Here is a 20,922-nt window from a genome sequence, read left to right as displayed (position 1 = left end):
AGAAAGGAAACAAAGAAACAGTAGGTCTCGAGGTACACGAACAGTGTTGTGCTCGTTAATGGAGCTGAGTGCAACACTACATTACCACACATTGTTTTAAACGCGCAGAAATATCTGGTCAAACTGGCTAAACAATACAATGCCTAGGCTCTCTCGCGACAAATATTTCTGAGGCCGTCTAAATGCCAGCCATTGCTTTAATACATTGCTGGACATTATGTAAAAGGGACCGTGAACCAGTTCTTACCGAAGCAGGGAAATGCGTTTGAAGTTAAAATATACTATTTAAGAAATACACTGCCGCAAAAAAAGGAAGCACTTCAATGTGTTCAGCACAAGCGCAGTTGTCGGCAATCAAGCCTCCCCAACGCGGTGCTAGCGCTCCTCCTTCAATGACTTGCACTGTGGAGGCTACGGCGGAACAAAACGCGGCCACAATGCTCCGCCTACTGAACGTCACTCCATGGCGCGCAGTTCAAAATTGATTTTTTGATGTCAACGTAGACGCCACTACTAACGATTTCGGCGCCTACGACGCGCTCGTCGCGGCACCTTGCGGCGGCCGCAGCACCTACGCTACGTAGCAGACGACAGCTACATCCAACTGTGGTGCGCATGCGCAGCCTTTGCTTCGCGCACGACAGGCCTTGAGTGCGTGCTCGCGCTCATCTGCTCCAGTGTGGCCGGACTAGATTTGTCCCGCACCACACCTGACCGACCGATAGCAGCCACATCCAACTTGCGTGCTTTCAAGCGCTATCAATACGCCTTCACGTAGCACGTATGGAACAACAGAAAGCTGTATTGGGAGTTTTTCATGTTGCTCTACAATTTTCTCATTGACGCTTTTCATCTAATTATAACAATTGGGAAGTTAATTTATTAATTAAGATACATTAGTTAAGCTGAATGCAAAAACAAATTTAATCTGAGCCTCTCCAAGGGACGGCAAACGACATTAGCTTGGTTCGGTCCCGGTATACGTGGCATTTGCATATTTTTTTTAAAGTTTGGCTCAAGTTAAAAGCCCTGTATACAACAGAGACGGATAGCCAAGACGTGTGCCTCTTGTCTTTATTGTCGTCATTTTGACTTGTCCTTGCCTCGTCTGGCACTCGTCTTCCTTGTCATTCTGAGCGCCCCTCCAATAATAGCTAGGTTTCACAAGCCGTGGCCCAGCAAGAAACGACTCCTAAGGGTAATCGAAAGTAGGGTAGACGCCAGGACGTATCAAAATGCAAATGTAGCACTCAAGAAAGCGATTATTGTAATTACAGTTTAAAATTTCTCGCGCAACTAAGTATAGCATTTTAAACGCACAAAGAAATAAGAAAGAGCAATGACAACGCAAAAACAAATATGGAAAGAGAGAGAAAGCGAGCGAAAAAAAACGAAAGAAAAATGGCTTAACATTCGTTTCTACTGGGCCCAAGCCAGAGTAACAGAGAGGTTCCCCCTCCCTCCCTTTTGCTTCCGACTTCGACAACGGCTCCGCACAAATCTCGATTCGAACCGGCGGGAGCCAAAAACACGGTGATACCTCGGTGTGTCTGAACGTACCGTCTCGGCGGCCCCGCGTTATCCGAGCGGCCGTGTTTGCCAAATCGCGCCCTCCCTGCCGCACACTTGCTTCACCGCACTACATTGGCCAGGCTGCCAAACAGAAAAGCCTCGAGTAACTCTACACTGCTGGCTAGCTCGTTTCCAACCCTTTCAAACGTTTTGTCCACGCAAGCGTTTCTCTCAAAACGACCCGTTCAAACTTTTGTTTTTCTCTCTTTCGGTTATCCGACCTGCTCCTCTCCCTTAACGACGAGATAACACAAGATCTGCAAGCGAGGCTTAGCATTGCAAGCACTCGATGCAGTCTTTGCTGTACAGGTAAACGTTGGGGCTTCCTATTATGAAACGTTATTCTGTTTTGTTCCGTGTTATTGTTTTTCCCCTGCAGCGTCTTTCAACTTCGAGTAATCGCGTGAGGTTAGGTTACAATCTCATTAAAACGTGCGGACATGGGACACACGTGGTTAGGCATGTTTTCGGGAGCCATCCAAAACACGGCCATCGATACCAAGAAAAACGAAACGTGAAAAGCGTTCACGTGCATCGCACAGAACGCGGAATTGGATTTCAACAAAACACCTGTTTCTCTGTAACGAATGAAACGCAATCCTGTTTACATTCAAGAGGCAAAAGGCGCTTTAAAGGGCCCCTCACCAGGCCCCATAGCAAATTTTGATTACACCTGCTTTTTTTGTAACGAATGAAACGCAATCCTGTTTACATTCACGAGAAAGCGGGCGGTTTGAAGGGCCCCTCACCATGCCTCACAGCAAATTTTGATTATACGCTGAAAGTTGTTACGTGTTCTCTAGCAAGCATTCTGTTGCAAAAAAATGGCTGTGGCTTAGGTAAGGTTAAGCCCAGGATGCGAAGCATCCTAGCCTTCATTTTAGTTGTTGAACCACTGTTTAGCCTGGTGAACTGCTGTTGCTTGGCTATATTTGGTTCGGCTAGACGAAGAAACAACTCATGCATTACTTCTTCGCCTTCAAGAGTGGAACGCGACAGCGTTCCCGTCGACCCGCCAAGGGGTGTAAGACAATGGGCTACAGGGCAGCGACTACGCGCCCCGCATTGGACGCGGTGAGCGTCGAGCAAAGCAGCGTTCGGCGCGACAACGAAATGTGCGCCTGAGCAAGAGACGCACGCCTTAGAAACAGCGCGTTTCTAAGGCAACACCGCATTCACTAGAGGCGCTTTTGTACCGCTTTGAAGCGTTGTACTCGTGGCTCATATAAAGAAAAAAAAAACTCGTGGCTCAGTGGTAGCGTCTCCGTCCCACACTCCGGAGACCCTGGTTCGATTCCCACCCAGCCCGTCTTGCAAGAGTTGAGCCAAAGCCACTTCTCCTCTGTCGTGACGTCACGGTGTCACGTGATTTCATGGTCACCGCCGCGCCTGAGGAGCTGGGTTGAGCCCTCGTAATATGCTTCGCATAAAAAAAGTTCCCAAATCGGCGCATTAATAGCCGAGATAGAAATACTTCAGTATCGTGAACCCATGATTTCAGCAGGCGGGCTCCACTGCCAACCAAGACTCTCCCCTCGCCCCGTCTAGCCTCCGCAAGCGAAATTTCCTTCCCTGCGTTCTCCCATACCGGATCTCGAGGATCACGTGACGCATGCGCAACGAGCGCCGCCTTCATTTTTTTTTATGCGAAGCATATTACGAGAGCTCAACCCAGCTCCTCAGGCGCGGCGGTGTCGCCTTGAAACCACGTGACACCGTGACGTCACGACAGAGGAGAAGTGGCTTTGGCTCAACTCTTGCAAGACGGGCTGGGTGGGAATCGAACCAGGGTCTCCGGAGTGTGGGACGGAGACGCTACCACTGAGCCACGAGTACGATGCTACAAAGCGGTACAAAAGCGCCTCTAGTGAATGCGGTGTTGCCTTAGAAACGAGCTGTTTCTAAGGCGTGCGTCTCTTGCTCAGGCGCACATTCCGTTGCCGCGCCGAACGCTGCTTTGCTCGACGCTCACCGCGTCCAATGCGGGGCGCGTAGTCGCTGCCCTGTAGCCCATTGTCTTACACCCCTTGGCGGGTCGACGGGAACGCTGTCGCGTTCCACTCTTGAAGGCGAAGCAGTAATGCATGAGTTGTTTCTTCGTCTAGCCGAACCAAATATAGCCAAGCAACAGCAGTTCACCAGGCTAAACAGTGGTTCAACAACTAAAATAAAGGCCAGTATGCTTCGCATCCTGGGCTTAACCTTACCTAAGCCACAGCCATATTTTCTCCTCGCTTTTTTTTTTTTTGCGGCGTGGCGCACTTCCGCTGACGGCGTCGCATGCGAACTGTGGCGATTGTCTCGCTTCCCGCAGCGCACGATTTTGCGCACTCTGCACGAGGGCACCCGACTAGCGGTATAAGTCTGGGTGTCATCATCATCATCATCATCATCATCATCACCACCATCAGCCTGGTTACGCCCACTGCAGGGCAAAGGCCTCTCCCACACTTCTCCAACTACCCCGGTCATGTACTAATTGTGGCCATGTCGTCCCGGCAAACTTCTTAATCTCATCCGCCCACCTAACTTTCTGCCGCCCCCTGCTATGCTTCCCTTCCCTTGGGGTCCAGTCCGTAACCCTTAATGACCATCGGTTATCTTCCCTCCTCATTACATGTCCTGCCCATGCCCCATTTCTTTTTCTTGATTTAAACTAAGACGTCATTAACTCGCGTTTGTTCCCTCACCCAATCTGCTCTTTTCTTATCCCTTAACGTTACACTCATCATTCTTCTTTCCATAGCTCGTTGCGTCGTCCTCAATTTAAATAGAGCCCACAGGAATACTGAGGCAGACACAAGCGGATCACAGAGAATGATCCCGCGCTGGAGCACGGTAGAAAATGACATCGTTTCCGTGTCTGCCCACGCGACTGCACGACTGTGGGAACAAGCAGACCAAACGGAAGTACATCTCTCTTGCTGTGGTACGAAGTAAAACAAAAAACACGCAGACATTCGGTTTGTGTGTTTTACTATTTCTCTAAGCTCGTTTAATTCGTCTGTTCTGGCAACCCATCACAAACATAACGGATTTTGGCAGGGAGAATTCTGGAAGTCACGTGTCACCACCAGCGACGTCACAGCGCGAACACGTGTACGTGAGCGCATTAGCACGTCTACGTCATTCTCCGGCTTGGAATGAATGAATGAAACCACGTTTATTCCACATTAAAGTGCGCCGAAGACGCTGCGGTGGAAAGGGGAGGGGAGCGCGGCGGCAGCGAGGAGAAGGGAAAACAGCGTTCGGTTTGAAATTTCAGATATTTCCGCGGCGCTTAGCGATGTAATACTTTGCAGAAACGATCGTTATCGCGCAACGTATGCTCTGCGCTTCACAGCTCAACATGGCCAGACCGGGTGAGGGGCCGTTTAACTAAAAAAAACAATACGATTCGGCTCAGACACACTTAAGGCTGCTTACTTGTGGGAATGCGAAAGCATCGTAGTCTGTTTGGTTAAATGTTTTCTTCTTTCTTTCGCGCGTTCCTTGTCCGCGCCAGCTCCCGCCTGCGTTCTAACTGCGCCTCGGCAAGGCCAGTGAGTGAGTGAGTGAGTGAGTGAGTGAGTGAGTGAGTGAGTGAGTGAGTGAGTGAGTGAGTGAGTGAGTGAGTGAGTGAGTGAGTGAGTGAGTGAGTGAGTGAGTGAGTGAGTGAGTGAGTGAGTGAGTGAGTGAGTGAGTGAGTGAGTGAGTGAGTGAGTGAGTGAGTGAGTGAGTGAGTGAGTGAGTGAGTGAGTGAGTGAGTGAGTGAGTGAGTGAGTGAGTGAGTGAGTGAGTGAGTGAGTGAGTGAGTGAGTGAGTGAGTGAGTGAGTGAGTGAGTGAGTGAGTGAGTGAGTGAGTGAGTGAGTGAGTGAGTGAGTGAGTGAGTGAGTGAGTGAGTGAGTGAGTGAGTGAGTGAGTGAGTGAGTGAGTGAGTGAGTGAGTGAGTGAGTGAGTGAGTGAGTGAGTGAGTGAGTGAGTGAGTGAGTGAGTGAGTGAGTGAGTGAGTGAGTGAGTGAGTGAGTGAGTGAGTGAGTGAGTGAGTGAGTGAGTGAGTGAGTGAGTGAGTGAGTGAGTGAGTGAGTGAGTGAGTGAGTGAGTGAGTGAGTGAGTGAGTGAGTGAGTGAGTGAGTGAGTGAGTGAGTGAGTGAGTGAGTGAGTGAGTGAGTGAGTGAGTGAGTGAGTGAGTGAGTGAGTGAGTGAGTGAGTGAGTGAGTGAGTGAGTGAGTGAGTGAGTGAGTGAGTGAGTGAGTGAGTGAGTGAGTGAGTGAGTGAGTGAGTGAGTGAGTGAGTGAGTGAGTGAGTGAGTGAGTGAGTGAGTGAGTGAGTGAGTGAGTGAGTGAGTGAGTGAGTGAGTGAGTGAGTGAGTGAGTGAGTGAGTGAGTGAGTGAGTGAGTGAGTGAGTGAGTGAGTGAGTGAGTGAGTGAGTGAGTGAGTGAGTGAGTGAGTGAGTGAGTGAGTGAGTGAGTGAGTGAGTGAGTGAGTGAGTGAGTGAGTGAGTGAGTGAGTGAGTGAGTGAGTGAGTGAGTGAGTGAGTGAGTGAGTGAGTGAGTGAGTGAGTGAGTGAGTGAGTGAGTGAGTGAGTGAGTGAGTGAGTGAGTGAGTGAGTGAGTGAGTGAGTGAGTGAGTGAGTGAGTGAGTGAGTGAGTGAGTGAGTGAGTGAGTGAGTGAGTGAGTGAGTGAGTGAGTGAGTGAGTGAGTGAGTGAGTGAGTGAGTGAGTGAGTGAGTGAGTGAGTGAGTGAGTGAGTGAGTGAGTGAGTGAGCGAGCGAGCGAGTGAGTGAGTGAGTGAGTGAGTGAGTGAGTGAGTGAGTGAGTGAGTGAGTGAGTGAGTGAGTGAGTGAAAACTTTTGAGTCTTTCAAGAGTTTCGCGGTTACGAAGTTTCTGTCGTCTTCATCTTCTTGGCGCTGGCGACTGGAGACTTCTCTTCAGCATGGGTGGGCCCCTATTCCAAGGCTCCACTGAGTCGCGCTGCATCGCTCGCGTGCTGCACTAGGGCCCTTCGGGCCGTGAGCTCGCTGCTGGTGAGCCGACTCTCCCATTGCTCCGCACTCGGGTGTTCGTGTTTGTGGAATGCTTTGTTGCGTTCGCACTCCCAGGTGATGTGGTAAAGTGTAGGTTTGGCACCGCACCAAGGGCAGGTGCAATAAAGAAGAGAACGACAGCAATCTGAAGCCGCAGCTTCCAAACAAATAAATACCCTATAGACGTGTTCACAAACGCATTTTCTTTTTTTTTATGTCTCGCGCAATACGTTTACCCGACACTGCTACATAAAGAAACAAACGCGACTCTACGCATTTTTTAAAAATAAGAATGACGTTACAACAATCGTGCTTCACATAAAAAAATGAATGTTTGCATTGGAAAGTACAGTAAAAGATTATTCCCCCCACCCCTCCAAAAGAAAGAAAACTTTCAGGTAGCTCATAAAACAATGTAACTACCGCCCATCCTTCGGCGTATGCACTGTGCGCGACCTTGTTTATTTCCGAAGGAAAACGGGCGCATAGACAGAAAAAGTCGACCGGAGGCACCGTTTCTCAGACAAGTAAACATCGCTCGAATTACAATCGAACAACGAGCGTTTCAAGAAAAGGATTCGCAAAACGGCTGCTTATTTACCCCCACCCCCCTCACATAACCCGCTACAACCCATAGGCCGCGTATTTACAAGCCGTTTTCCGGACAATAACCCCTTATGCGAGCGGCCACGGAAGCGATTGTGTTCGCCCCGTGTCGTGGCAGCAGCTAACCTCTCAACCGCACAATTCAAAATCACATTAAACCAACCGGAACCCCGGCACTCTGAGGATATGTGGGAGCGAAGAGAGAGAGAGGTCCATGTCACACGCGCCATAAAACCACTCTGTAGCTTTCCTACTTGGGACTACAGCACTGCACAGGGCGGGTCTTCAGGCCCGGGACCGATCCGCAGGCCCACCTGAGTCCAGCCTGGTGACATTAAAACAGGCCCGCACCTGGCCTGGCCCGGCCCGGCCCGGCACTGTTCGACACTATTAGCCCTTGAGTCTATACGAAGCTACAGGTTGCGCTCTCAGTTACTGTGAAGGTATACTGTCATACGACCAATGTGTGCCGGGCGGTCTGACACGATATCCAAAGACACGATACCACGATTACGAAACCCGTTAGCATAATACCCAATCAAACAGCGTAGAACCACAGTCGCTCGGTGCGATTCTAATTTAGCATACGTCTTACCATACCACCAGGAAAGAGCGCACATTTGGTGTCATCTGCAGATCACTGCGTGGCACGCATCTGGGGTTTCGTATCTCTCCCTCTCTGATCATAGGTGTCTCCCGAAATCTTGTCTTCCCGCATAAGTCATCCCAAGTTGCTGCCGAACATCCTTTAACGTCGCGATGGCGCACCCGTATACGTTTTGTCACCTCAAGTACCATCGCAATCCTCATTTCCTTTTTTTGCTCTTCCCGTTTTCCCTTACACGCCCCAGTCCGAAAGGAGGACGAACGACTGCAGTGCAACACCGTTATACAAGTCCCCGGACAGCAGCTGTCACCCGCGCGGAACCCGTTCGACTTCCCTAATCTTCCCCATCCATCCATGGATCCCCTTTCGGCCGAGCCCGAGGTCCTAGCCACTGCCCTCCCTCCCAACACTCCAACGTCGCCCAGGGCATATTTTCTTTTTCGGTTACCCTTTTTCCTATGGTTTAGGTTGGTTTCTATAGCAATCCTTGTAAACGTATTTCTCGCTGGTTTCCTATCCTTCTCAGGTCCCCTCACGCTAGCTTTTATGCTACTTTTTTTTATCCCAAGAGGGAAACATTACGTTGCGCTCCACATAGTAGTTTCCTTCGTTCCCTTTTCTTTCAGAATCACTATATGCCGTAGTTTCATTTTTATTCCTTTATGTCCCACGGAAAAATTCTACGGGTCATCGAAGGAAAGCCGTCCACTCTATGGAAACAAAGACGGCTGCAATGCGCCTACATTCCTGGCTCCCTCCCATCCGCTTTCCCTCTTTTCCTTCCCTTGCCGAGCGATTCATTCCGAACATTGCTTCTTCCCGAGCGTCCGTTTATTCCTTCATATTATTCGCCTTCCGCACCGCAGACTACGCATTCTGTAAGGGGAAGGAAGAGGGCAGAAGGCGGACCGGGGAGCAGGGACGTTACTTCCCGAAAATCTCGCTGTATTTCCTCGGCTTCCCTGCTCCCCCCTCTACCCCGGCTCTGACACAATGGCAAGGCCCATCGAACCGAGCCAAAGTCGAACCGAGCCAAGGACGCAAGAAATAACCGAGAGGACCCGTCGGCCATCGTGAAACATTCCTTCGTTCCTCCGAATCCTTTTCTCCTGACGTACCCTCCCATCCCTTCGAGTCCCATTTTTTCTTCGAATTTCTCAACAGCTTCCTTTTCTCAGGCCCTTTCGGCACCAAAAGCCAAATCCTCAACGGCTATCCCAGCCCAATCCGGGGCTATAGAAAAGTGATGGCGACTCCTTCATCCCTAATCTCACCATTCTCCTTTCCCGATATCAAGAGCAGCGACCAGCTTTCCTCGTTTCCTTCGTCACCTCTCTATTTATTTCGTTTCCCACTTCCTGGAGCCCCGCATAATCCAAGTCGAGCCACGACGAGCTCAAGCCGTGCCCAAAGCCATCGCGAGCGAAAGTTGCGGCACTCGTCAGCTGCGGTACTCCCTTCGCCTTTTCCGTGCTGCTTTCCCTATCTTTCCCTCAATCCCCTTCCTTTTTTCTTTCTATCTACAAGACGAGCTATCAAACAAGCTTCAACCGAACCTAACGCGAAGGATCGAATAAGCGTTCATCCCCACGGCGTAACTCTCAAGATCGGGCAATCGAGTGGTCAAATCAAAGAGAGCCACTTTCGCATTTTTTTCTTTGGCGCACACATGCACGCGCGCAGGCGTACAAACACCGGCGACAGAACGGTCGTCATCAAGCCCAACTCGCTACTCATTTCCTTCTTCCATACTCATTACATTCATTCCACGAAGTTTTTTTGGCTTCTCACTCGCTTTTATCAATCTTTCATTTCGTCCCAAGCCATCTATCCCTTCCCTCCTAAACCATCCTCCGTTCATTAGGTTTCGCGTTGTTTCTTCTTCATTTAGACTTGAATTCGTTCGCCCTCATCATCCTCACACCTCCACCGACCGCTTCACCCTGTTCAACGGAAAAAAAGCGAACACCAATCCCGGTTTATCGCGAGAAAAAAAAAAGAAGGATGAGAGAACAACCAAGATGAACCAAAGTAAGCCTTGACTGCACTTCCCGATTTCTTACTCTTCTCCATCATGATACGAGCTAGATGAGCGCGCCGATGCTGCACAAACAAAAGCACACAAGCACGTTCACTCACTCAAGGGATTTCGTCAGAAATGAGAAGGTGTCCACACTGATAGCGCAAGGCAGACACTTTATCTTCCATTCTGCTTCCTTTCACAGAGCTCTGCCACCCCCACCACCCCTGTACCTCCTCACTCACTTTCACCAGCGACCCCTTTTTTATATATATTTTCCTGTCATCGTCAAAGCCTTCTCTGCGGAACCTTAGTAAGGGAGCGAAAAAAAGGGAAGAGACAACTGGAAAGGCGAGGCAAAGGCAGTGCACTCAAATAACGAGTAAAGCGGAGCCCACGAGCATCAGAGCCAGGAGAAATCTGAAATCGAGAAGACGCAACTCGAGACGGAATCGAGCAGGGAAAGATAAAAAGAAACGAGGAAGCGCAAACAGGACGGCGATTCTTAATAAGAGCCACACGGAGAAAAGGAACGAAGACCCCCTCGGTTACACTCATTCATTAACCGTCGCGGCCCACCTTTATTTGTTTTCCCTCTTCTTTTCTTTTTTTTATCCTTCGACACTTTCGCTGGCGTATCCATCGCAGCAGATATTTCGAGCTCGTTCTTTTCTTAGCCTTTTTTTTTTTCGTGACGAATTTTCTGTGCGTGGGTGCGTGTGCGTGTGTACGAGGACCGCGGCGCTCGGCTCGCTTTTCGATCCGCCACCAGTATCCTCGTTGCGGAGAGATAAATCGCTTTGGGACAACAGTGGCACGGGTCCGAAAGGGAAACTTCCCCGGCCAATCTTCTAACGAGATCAATGTGGAGATCCTTTCTGGAAGGTAGTTTTTCTCCGGCGGTGATTTCACTGCTGTGTTTTTCTTGTTCTTTGTTTTGTTACGTTCTGTTTTATACCTTTCATTTTTATTACCCTTGAAGCACGCCCAACTGCGTCCCAATAATACATTTTCTTTAATCTTTCTTGCCTCTGCAGGCGGTGCAAGCAGAGACGGAATGCGCGTGTGTCCGCAGCGATTTTGATGCACACACAAAAAAAATGTTCTTAGATTCTGCCGTACACAATGACAAACACTTACCATTTAACTAGCAACGTAGAGCAAGCGCAAAGACCTCCGCCCTTTCCGCCGAGCTAGCCATTAACTTTTATTTTTAACAATCACTTTTCGCAATAACAAGAAGGAAGGTTCAATTAGCGATCCAACTAACTCTGAGCAACCGGTGTTTTCCAGAAACGGGCTAACGTATAGTCACAGGCGAAATAGCAGTGAACACTGCGACAAGCCCAGACGCTACACACGTGCTCTAAATGGAGTAATAATGTGTTTATCGAAAGTATTCGCGTTAAATGCAGCGCTTTGTTTCCACACAGACGACGCGCGCTACTTTGTCGCCATGTCGTAGTCATCGTCGCCGCAGAACCCCCCCCCCGCTTTGCGCCGCCCTACGCACAACGCTCACGCTCTCGCCACGCCCTCCTCCTCCGCTTTGCGCCTCGCGGTTCCGCTGCATCCTCCTCCTCCTCTGCGTTTCTCCTCACGTCTCTTCGCTATCGCCGTCTTTCATCTCCCGCTGCGCTCCGCCTTCGCTTTCATCCTTCGCTGTGCTCGTACGCTCAGGCTTTCGCCACGCCCTCCTCGTCCGCTTTCCGCCCCACGGTTCCGCTGCATCCTCCTCCTCCTCTGCGTTCCTCCTCACGCTCTCTTCGCTATCGCCGTCTTTCATCTCCCGCTGCGCTCCGCCTTCGCTTTCATCCTTCGTTGCGCTCGTACGCTCCGTTACGACGGATGCCGACGGACGACGCCGACGCTCACCGCAGGAACGGGCGCCTAAGAGCTGCGCTCTAAAATGCTCGCGCACTTTGATTGATGTGCACGTTAAAAACCTCTGGATAGTCAAAGTTTACCCCGAGCGTTCCCAACACACCGTTTCACATCCTCAGTGCTGCTTTGGCGCGTCAGAGCAGCACTCGCCGCGGGCGCGTGCAATACGTAGTGCAGCCTACCGCCAAGAAACAATCAAGCCGCAGAGCGGACAACTCGGGGAATTCCCGCGAAACACAGAGCGCGCAAAAGCGCCCCTGGAAGTTCACTGCGCCGCAACAGAGAAGGTGGACTGAAGAGCGGAACGTCGCTTGCAGGCGCTGGGAGAGAAAAGCTTCAGTTGAGATAGAGAGAGAGATAGAAGCTCGCCTCTTCAGGTGCCGCATCATTTCCTTCCATGTCAACTAGCTCTACACTAAAGATTTCTGGCCAGTTATAACACCTAAAAAGAAGGAAAAAAAACACCTTCAGATATGTACGTGTGTCAATCCGAGCATTCATACATAAAAGGCAGCGAAGCGGTATAGAGGAGTTTTCCACACGCTTCGGAAGTCCTGTAAGGGTCCGTTCTGTTACTGCGAAAAAATCTGCAAAGAGCTTTTGCGTCCCCGTTTCACCTGCGCGCTGTGAAGTGCGGAGACAGGTCCTAGTTGAGTAAACGAGCCAGATACACGCAAATAAAGCTATAAACGGACACTTGAAAAAGTGTTTCTGAAACGGTTGGTATGGATGACCCTGTCCGCATAAAATTCCGCAGAAAGGAACTGAGAACAGGCGAGCGATGTATAAGCATTTGCGATAGCTGCACGAATACCGTTTCTGTTCTTTTTTTTTCATTTCTCATATCCACGTACGATGGGAAAAAATCATCTCAACAAAATTCGAAAGTGGTGAGCGAAAACAGGCAAGCAATAACCGGAGACGACGACCAGAACTCCAGGATTCCGCAATAAAAATCCACCACTTTCGGCATCGGCACGGGGGCTGCCGCTCTACGACATCGAAGCATCACGCGGCAAGTTTCGGCAAGCAACTACTACAGCAGCAACAACAAACTACTATTAATTAAATTATGGGGTTTCACGTGCCAAAAGCACTTTCTGATTATGAGGCACGCCGTAGTGCAGGACTCCAAAAATTTCGACCACCTGGGGTTCTTTAACGTGCACCTAAATCTGAGTACACGGGTGTTTTCGCATTTCGCCCCCATCGAAATGCGGCCGCCGTGGCCGGGATTCGATCCCGCGACCTCGTGCTCAGCAGCCCAACACCATAGCCGCTGAGCAACCACGGCGGGTCAACAAACTACTATGGCAACACCGCGGAGTTATATGGCAAGCTTCGAAAGCGAGGTAAGCACCCCAACCACCAGACAACCAAGCTGTAAACAACAATTAAACACAATAGCAGCAACGATCTACCACTACAACAACGTATAGCTACACCGTAAAGCTTCGAAGGCGAGGTGAGCGCGCGACCACCCGCTGTAAGAGTTGAGGAGGACGTCGGGATGAAAAACTTGGGAGGTTTATTCACATTATTTACAGTGAGACGGCCAAGAAATTAACAGTCATAGAAATCATTACGGGCCGGTAGCAACTCGAACGCTGCGGCCCGTGGCAAGAAGCTCGAAAGAGATGAATCAAGGAATGCTCTATTGCTGCTCCCGGTCTCTGGCTTTTAAGCCCTTCGGTGTCTTGAAGTCACGTCACGTTCGGCCAATGGGAGAGCCCACTCAGGTGACGCCATTTTCGGCCAATCGGCGAGCCCGCTCAGGTGTCGTCATTTTCGGCCAATGGTCGGCGCCCGTGCGATGGTGTCACACCCGGCGGAGATGGTCGCTGCTTGGTCCCCAATTGTCCGAGGGTTTACTTCTCCCTGCGGTCTTGCCTTGCTGACTTGCAATGCGCCGTCACAATAGGCGGACGGGCGCGACGCTGCCAGCGTTTCACGGTGCATTACACCCGTCTTGCCTCTTGGACCCAAGTTACCTGGAACATCGCCACGCTCTCGCTTCACTTTCGGGAGGAGTCGAGCAGTGAATAGCTCCACCTGCGGCACACGAGGTGGGGGACGCCAATTTGTTCGCATGTGGTCTGGTGAGGTCGAAGTAGGCTCAGGAAACGGTCCCGTATCTTACACCGCCAGCCGATTCCACATAAGCAATAACAAAAACAACAACAGCAACAACATGAGAGACAGAGAAACAAAGACCCCGTGACGTCTTGGCAGGAATGATCCGCAACAGCGGGCACCGCGCCAAAAGAATAGCAACCGATCTACGCTAAAAGAGCATGTTCAGAGCACGAGGCAGTACGCTAAAATAGCACGTTCGCCGAACCCTCGACCTTTCGCCTTCGCCTGTGAGCTTCGCGGGATGCGATCAGGGCAAACGCAAGGGGGAGAACGTCTCACCGACTGCGTGCAGTGTGTCAAAGGTCGCGATGCTAGCCAATCGGCAGGGAGAGCCGGCTTAGTGTATCGAAAAAAACGTATCATATAAAGCCAAGAAACATTGGCACCAAAGACAACACAAAGTAAATTACTTGTACTTACTAAATTAATTAAAGAAATGACAAATTGATGCAAACGAAAGTGGTTGAAAAAATAACTCGCCGTATGTGGAGAACGATACCACGTCTTCGCGTTACGCGTGCGATGCTCTAACCAATTGAGCTACCGTGGCGCCGTTTCCCCATCCACTTTCTTGGGTATTAACTATTTGTGTGTTACTACTAGAACTAACCTTGACAGTGTCAGCCAGTGCCACCACTCAGGTCGTAGAGTCGTAGAGTTTAAGTCGGAGGTCGTAGTGTCACAGGCCGTAGAGTCTCAGGTCGTAGAGTTTCATGTTAAAATTAGCGGGATCTCTGGCTTTATCCATTCGTTCATCAGCGTGCGTGAGGCTTCAAACGTTCATGCGGCTTTATATACTATGCTTTATCTGGTGTTACTTCTTTTAAACAAAATTGTTCGCGTTTAGATTTGCGTACATACACATATGCGCTCCTGTAAGGTAAGATGCACCTGTATTCCGTTTTCGCTTTCTCGTGCTTATAACAAATTCTGCCTGAGACATGTTCAAGACAAGCACTGTCCACTTCTACCTAAGAATGGCGCAGCTGCCTTCGTCAAGCCAAGCAGTGCAGTAGCCTAAGCGGGCTGGACTTCCCACACGGCTAGCTTGCCCTAACCAAGATGGCCGCGTTCCAGATAGTAGCAGTGCGAAACCTGAGACGGGCGTTTTCAAAGCCTGGCTGATGCGAAGGGGCGGAGGCAGCGGGGATGGTGTCAGCAGCCCGAGTGTTGACGCCTTGAGGACGATTTTAACCCGCGGTCTGCCGTCGTTCTTAGGTCAAACTAGGTGTGCTGCAAAGCATGCTAAGCGGATTTCGCATGTATACCCTTAAATTCGCTTAAGAGGAAGCTTTAGCTCGGGTGCTCCTATCTAAATACATGTAAAAGGAGAATTCGTTTTTCTCGGCGACCACTGCACCAAATTTGACGAGGTTTGTTGCCTTTAAAAGAAAAACTTAAAATCTAGTGAGTGTTGGTTTCGAATTTTTGATTTAGGTCTTTATTTTTTTATTAAAAATGGGCAAAAATCGCAAATTTTCAAAAAAAAGGAACTATCAAGCTTACAACTCTGTAACTCAGAAACGAAAAACGATAACACAATTCTGTGCATTGCATATAATAGTACATCTAAAGCGGACAAAATTGATATGCTATACCTGAATCGCAAAAAATGTAGTAGTATGGAAACACAGCTTTTGCAGAACCTTTGTAAGCAACGTAACAAATTCACCTAAGATATAAAATGACATATCAAATTTGTCCGCTTTCAATGGTCTAACGGATGCCGTTTACAGAACAGCGATATCTGTTTTTGATGCAGAGTTATGAATTTCTAAACTTCGTTCTTCTATTTTTTTCAAACTTCCGAATTTTTGAAAATTATTTTAAGGAAATTCAGGACCTAAATCGAAATTCCGCTTCCAACGGTCACTAGAATTTAACTTTCTCACTCAAGTGCAACAACTTTCATTAAAATCGGTCCAGGGGATATCTCAGAAAAGCGTTTTGCATTTTACATGTATTTGAAAAGGCCGCGTCGGAGTTGGGCCCGAGCTAAAGCTTCCTCTTAATATATAGAATAGAATAGAATTTATTGACAGGAAAGACTGAGAGGTCGACCTGAGCTAGTGCGCTCTAGTCTGCTACTCTGCACTGGGGAAGAGGGAAGGGGAGTGAAAGTATTGGGATGATGATAAGAGAAGTGGTGAGTGCTTATGTATATGAGACAGTTGCCTCGCTAGAGTCGCTCGTCAAGCTTGGTGTCCTCCGGAAACTTCAACAACACTTTAGTTGCACGCACTCAACTTTCAGTGTCTGGCCATGGGCCGAGGATAGCTTCCTCCGACAGTGGTTGCCTGCCAACGCTGGCTAGGAAACTTTCTAACGTCCTTCGCTCCAGCATATATGCTGGGCATTTGCACAGTATGTGTTGCAGTGTTCGAGGCACCTGGCACTGTTCACACTGAGGGCTGTTCGATTGGCCGATGAGGTGCACGCAGCGACGGGTGAAAGCAACGCCCAGCCGAATCCTGTGTAGCAATGACAATTTGCTCCGCATAACCTTCGAGGGCAAACATAATTTACCGTCTCGGTCGATCATATGTAAGCGTCTGTGAACTTTGTTATCGTGGGATCTGTGTGCCTTTGTCAGGTCCTGCACGAATGCCTTGATCATGGAGTTGGTGTCAGGTCGCGAGTAGGCAATCCGTACTTCATCAGAGGAAGACAAGGCCAATCTTGCCTCACTCTCAGCTAGTTTACTGCCAGTCGCATAATAAAATAAACGAAAAAGAAGGAAGGGATATTACTGCTATCTACCTATGAAATGTCATATACTGCCTCTATACAGATAACAGTTCCTAACACGTTCGTTTCCTTTCTCGTCTGGTGGCTCATTACACCTCAGAACGGGTTTCTCGCAGAAATGCTACAGGCATTTGTCGAGAATGACTGCACGGCAATCAGCGTGCATACTCCAACAAAATAACGCCTGCACACTTTCCGTGAAGCGCCAAGATGATTCTTTGTAAGTGCGCGAGAGGAAATTGGCGAGAAATGCAATCGGTGGAAGTTTCCATTTCTAGCACGAAAACGATACAAACGAGTAACCTGTACAAGACAATTAAAGCACTGACTGCGCACTAATGCTTACTGTGTGGCTGTGGTACACTTACGCCGCAATCAAGAAAACGATCTTATTATGAAAAGGATACACGCACGGCGCTTCTCTGCTGCATATTTACTTTTTTTTCGTTATTCGCTTCTATGATTAAGGCATCTATGCAGATTAGAGCAATTAACATCATAGTTGATAGCCAGCATTCTGACTTGCATAGTTTAATCGGCTGTCCTGTTTGGGTGCTGAAATATGGCAACAAGAACTGCAAGCTGTTTTGGTCCACATTATAACCCTCCTACGGAGCCAAACGTGTCATTTTTGGTACGCTGAGATTGATACCTCAAAAGTGACGTTTAGAACCACTACACATTTAACGAAACGCCAGCACTAGCGTGTTTGATACGCTGAAACAAGATTTGAGTTGTGGCTACTTTCCACCCTAACTAACAAATTGCTATACTAATTAAGTTGTTATACAAATGACTTTTAATTACTTTTTTCTTTTCTTTAACACAGCTGTACTATCCACGAGCACAAATACTGGTGCACAATTTCTTTTTCTAACTTTCCCCATTGTGGAACCGTGTTATGGCATTCTGGGGCGAGAAACTTAGGGAGGCGATGTAAACATTGTTTTCTTTATATAAATATATATATTGACGCGTGTGCTTATCTTTATCGGGCGACCACGTTTCGCCGCCTAACAAATGTAATCGCACAGCGCGGGATGCACCTGCATGTATCCGAAGTTTCTGGAAAGTTATCGATGCTTCTATCCGGTTGTCTGTTGTCGCCGAACCCTGTCTTATCTGACTTCATCGCGTGACGCGAATGGTGTAGAACTTTGTGGAAGGCACGCGGGTCCGAACGATTAGTCTGGAACATTCGACGACTGCAGTATAAAAGCCGACGCGCTTGACCCGCTGATCAGATTTTCGACGATCGCCGACTGCGTTCGCCGCTATCGTTGTGCTTTAAGTGTACCCTGTTTTGTGGGCACAGGTTCGCCCAATAAAAGCTAGTTTTGTCTTTCACAGTACTGCTACTCTGTTCATTAACGTCACTACCACGTGACAATATATATATATATATATATATATATATATATATATATATATATATATATATATATATATATATATATATATATATATATATACACGAATAACATTCTAAGCCTACTTGAGGTATTTTGGGTCTATCTAGCCTCTTCACGTCCCACCTCCTACGAAAAGAAAAAAAAAGCTGAAATTTATTCGACGCTTGGCCACAACAGTCTGACGCTACGGCGCTGCGGCACCACAAACGGCCGAGGGGAGCGAGCCAATAAGTCGCAGTGTTCTAGCACGCACGGGCACGGCACGCATCTCGGAGGCCACGATAAAGGCCCTCTTTATCGCGGCGGCCGAGATCTCGGACTTCGCGGTCGCGCCCGCTTGTACATGGTGCAGCGCGTACGCAGTGCACGTCTCAATGCCCGACACGTTTCGGCGATGGCAATACCGCTGTGTCGCTACATTGCCGGAATGCCATTCGAGTAGACGTCGACAGTGCAGTCATCGTGCGATGGGGGGCTCCTCCGGAATTTTTTTTTTTCGGTCTAGAGCAGCGAATGAAAAATAACCGCACGGGGTCGTGATCTGCCATAAACAAATAAAAAAAAAGAACGAGAAACCAAACTGCAAAGCACGCCACGAGGCCCACAATAGTGTCGATCGATCGATTCGAACGTCGGCGGGCGTCCTTATCGGCTCTTCCGCGCCGCTCCACAGCAGAGGGAGAACGACGCTGCGGAAGCGCGACTCGTCGATTAAATTAAGTGTCTCCTCTCCAGGAGGGGGGGGGGGGGGGGAGCGACGACGCGACAACGCTTTACGACGCTGCAGAAACCGCGCCGTGTGCGCGCGACGAGGCACACTGCACGCACACCGTCCACGCCGTGCTCAAACACTGGGCGCTTCCTTATCAGCCTTGGGCTAGGAGGCCCCGGAGCGGCCTACGCGTACGCGCGGTCACAGCGCGGCGAGCCGAGAGGGTATGAGAACCGCGACCCGTACTCCCGTAGTTCCCGGGGGATAACTTCCCCTCTCGCAGCGTGCCCAAAGAAGTCTCCTCAGTTGGCGTTTGAAAAATCGCAGTATATATAGGCCTGCAGCGGCGGCGCGCTGGGCTCCGCGCCTGCACAAACTTCGGGACCGCATTCGTTCAACTTTGCTCTAAGCTCTATAGGAGGAAAACCAGCGCGGCGAAAGATGATGATGATGAAAAACTTTATCCCTCATTAAAGGGAAGGGGGCAAGGGAACAGAGGGTGAAGTGGGAGCTACTTGAAGTAGGCCTCCCTTATCCTCTCAGCCCACTCCGGCATGGCCTCCTGAAGGTCGGGCCTCAAGCTGCGCAAGGCAGCCTCCCACTGCTCCTCACTAGATATAAATTGCTTGAGGGAAGGGGTGCTTAGGGCGCCCCCACATGATGTGGTTTAAGTCTGCTTTGTGAGAGACGCAGAGTTTGCAAGAGAGAGAAAGGTAAATGGAGGGATGAATGCGTCCGTGGGCGGTGGCACGGCCATTGTCAATCCGGCGATTCGGGTCCGTCCGCAGCGGCCGCAACAAACTCGGGCACGCTCCGAAGCACTGACCCCCTTCGCAGATGAAATTCAAAGCAAGTGGCTGAATTTAAACACGACCCGCGTGCCTCCCAGCGGACATACGAAACACACTAAACTTGACATTTCGCATCAAATTAACTCAATACACGTTTTCACACGCTCAGCTTTCCTATTCCCATGTATGTTCTTTCTTGATTATCGCATGTCATCCACAATGTCGTCGTGTTTCGCGTATGTTATGCATCTGTTCACGTTGCCACACATAGCAATGCTTGTATATATTTTTGTAGGTCCTGCTTTTTAGTTAGTTGCTTGCGTAATCCTCCTACCCCTTAATTTTAATTTTTTTTTAACAGAAAACCGTGGGTCCCCCAGCAGTCACCGATTTTGGGACCATTGTAATTTACATGTGCTGTGCGCAAACTTTTTACCAGCATCGCGCGCATTTACTTCCAACTACGAAAAAACAACAAAATTCGGCGACCGCGCCAAATACAAAAAAAAGAAAGCAACAAAACGGCGAGGGAATAAAAAAGAAGGACCAAAGCGACGACACAGAATAAGCGTCAAACGGAAAAACCCATTCAGAAAATCGGTCCGGGGCACAAAAAACGCCGAGAATGATGACCGGAAGCGCAACTATGGACAGCTTGGTGGTGGCGTACGAGGAGGCGGAACGACTCCACAAGAGGAGTGAGAGAGTTGACAAATGGATTAAGAGGCGCGACGAGGTTATCGCTTTAACGGCTGGAAATAGATTAAGACACCACGAGCAACGGGAAGAAGGGGGGGCGAGGGCTGCGGGGAGCGACGGGGGTTATCACTTTAACGGCCGCTGGCTTCTTCGAAAACTCTTGGACGCCCGCAGTGCCGGCGCAAGAAACCCGTTGGAGCGAGAGCGAATCGCTTCCCACTCGCATCGGGGGCCGAGGCTCCAACCTCTCGCCAGCCCGCCAAACGCAATCTCTGCCTACAAAACCCTTCCTCGAAAACTCCCCACAGAAGGCGGCGACGAGAAGTCTGAACTCTCGGAAGAATGCGCGGGGTGAGGAGGGTGCGAGGGACGCTAGCGCCGAGTAATGAAAGGCAGCGGGCCGGAAAGCAATAACGAGCTGCCCCATATTTCAGGCGCTCAAAAAAAAAAGTGTATGCTAGGCTATTAGAGACTGTAGACATCGTTAGGAAAACGCGACGAAGCTTCGTTCGCGGACTGCGACAAGAGTCCCGAAAGATGCGCCGAGGAAGACATCATCGCGACAAAAGGGCTCCGCGCCTTCTCACTATACGCCTGCGGATAATTGGCGAAGAGTTAGGCTTTCCCTCGCGAGTAGTGTGCTTGCGGAGAAGACTGCGTTTCGGGACGCCGAAGGCAGTCGTGGCCTTCTGCCGACAAGGGGGTGAGACGTGCATCCCTCGCATACG

General features: G+C 49.6%; 1 protein-coding gene across 2 annotated transcripts in view; it reads right to left on the bottom strand.

The window, feature by feature from the left end:
• Positions 1-20,922, bottom strand: part of mib1 (mind bomb 1) — a 638,149-nt gene that overhangs the window by 528,431 nt on the left and 88,796 nt on the right. The gene's annotated exons all lie outside the window — the stretch shown is intronic.

Source organism: Dermacentor albipictus, chromosome 6, assembly GCF_038994185.2.
Source record: "Dermacentor albipictus isolate Rhodes 1998 colony chromosome 6, USDA_Dalb.pri_finalv2, whole genome shotgun sequence".
NCBI lineage: Eukaryota > Metazoa > Arthropoda > Arachnida > Ixodida > Ixodidae > Dermacentor > Dermacentor albipictus.
This window is presented reverse-complemented; position numbering and strand designations above follow the sequence as displayed.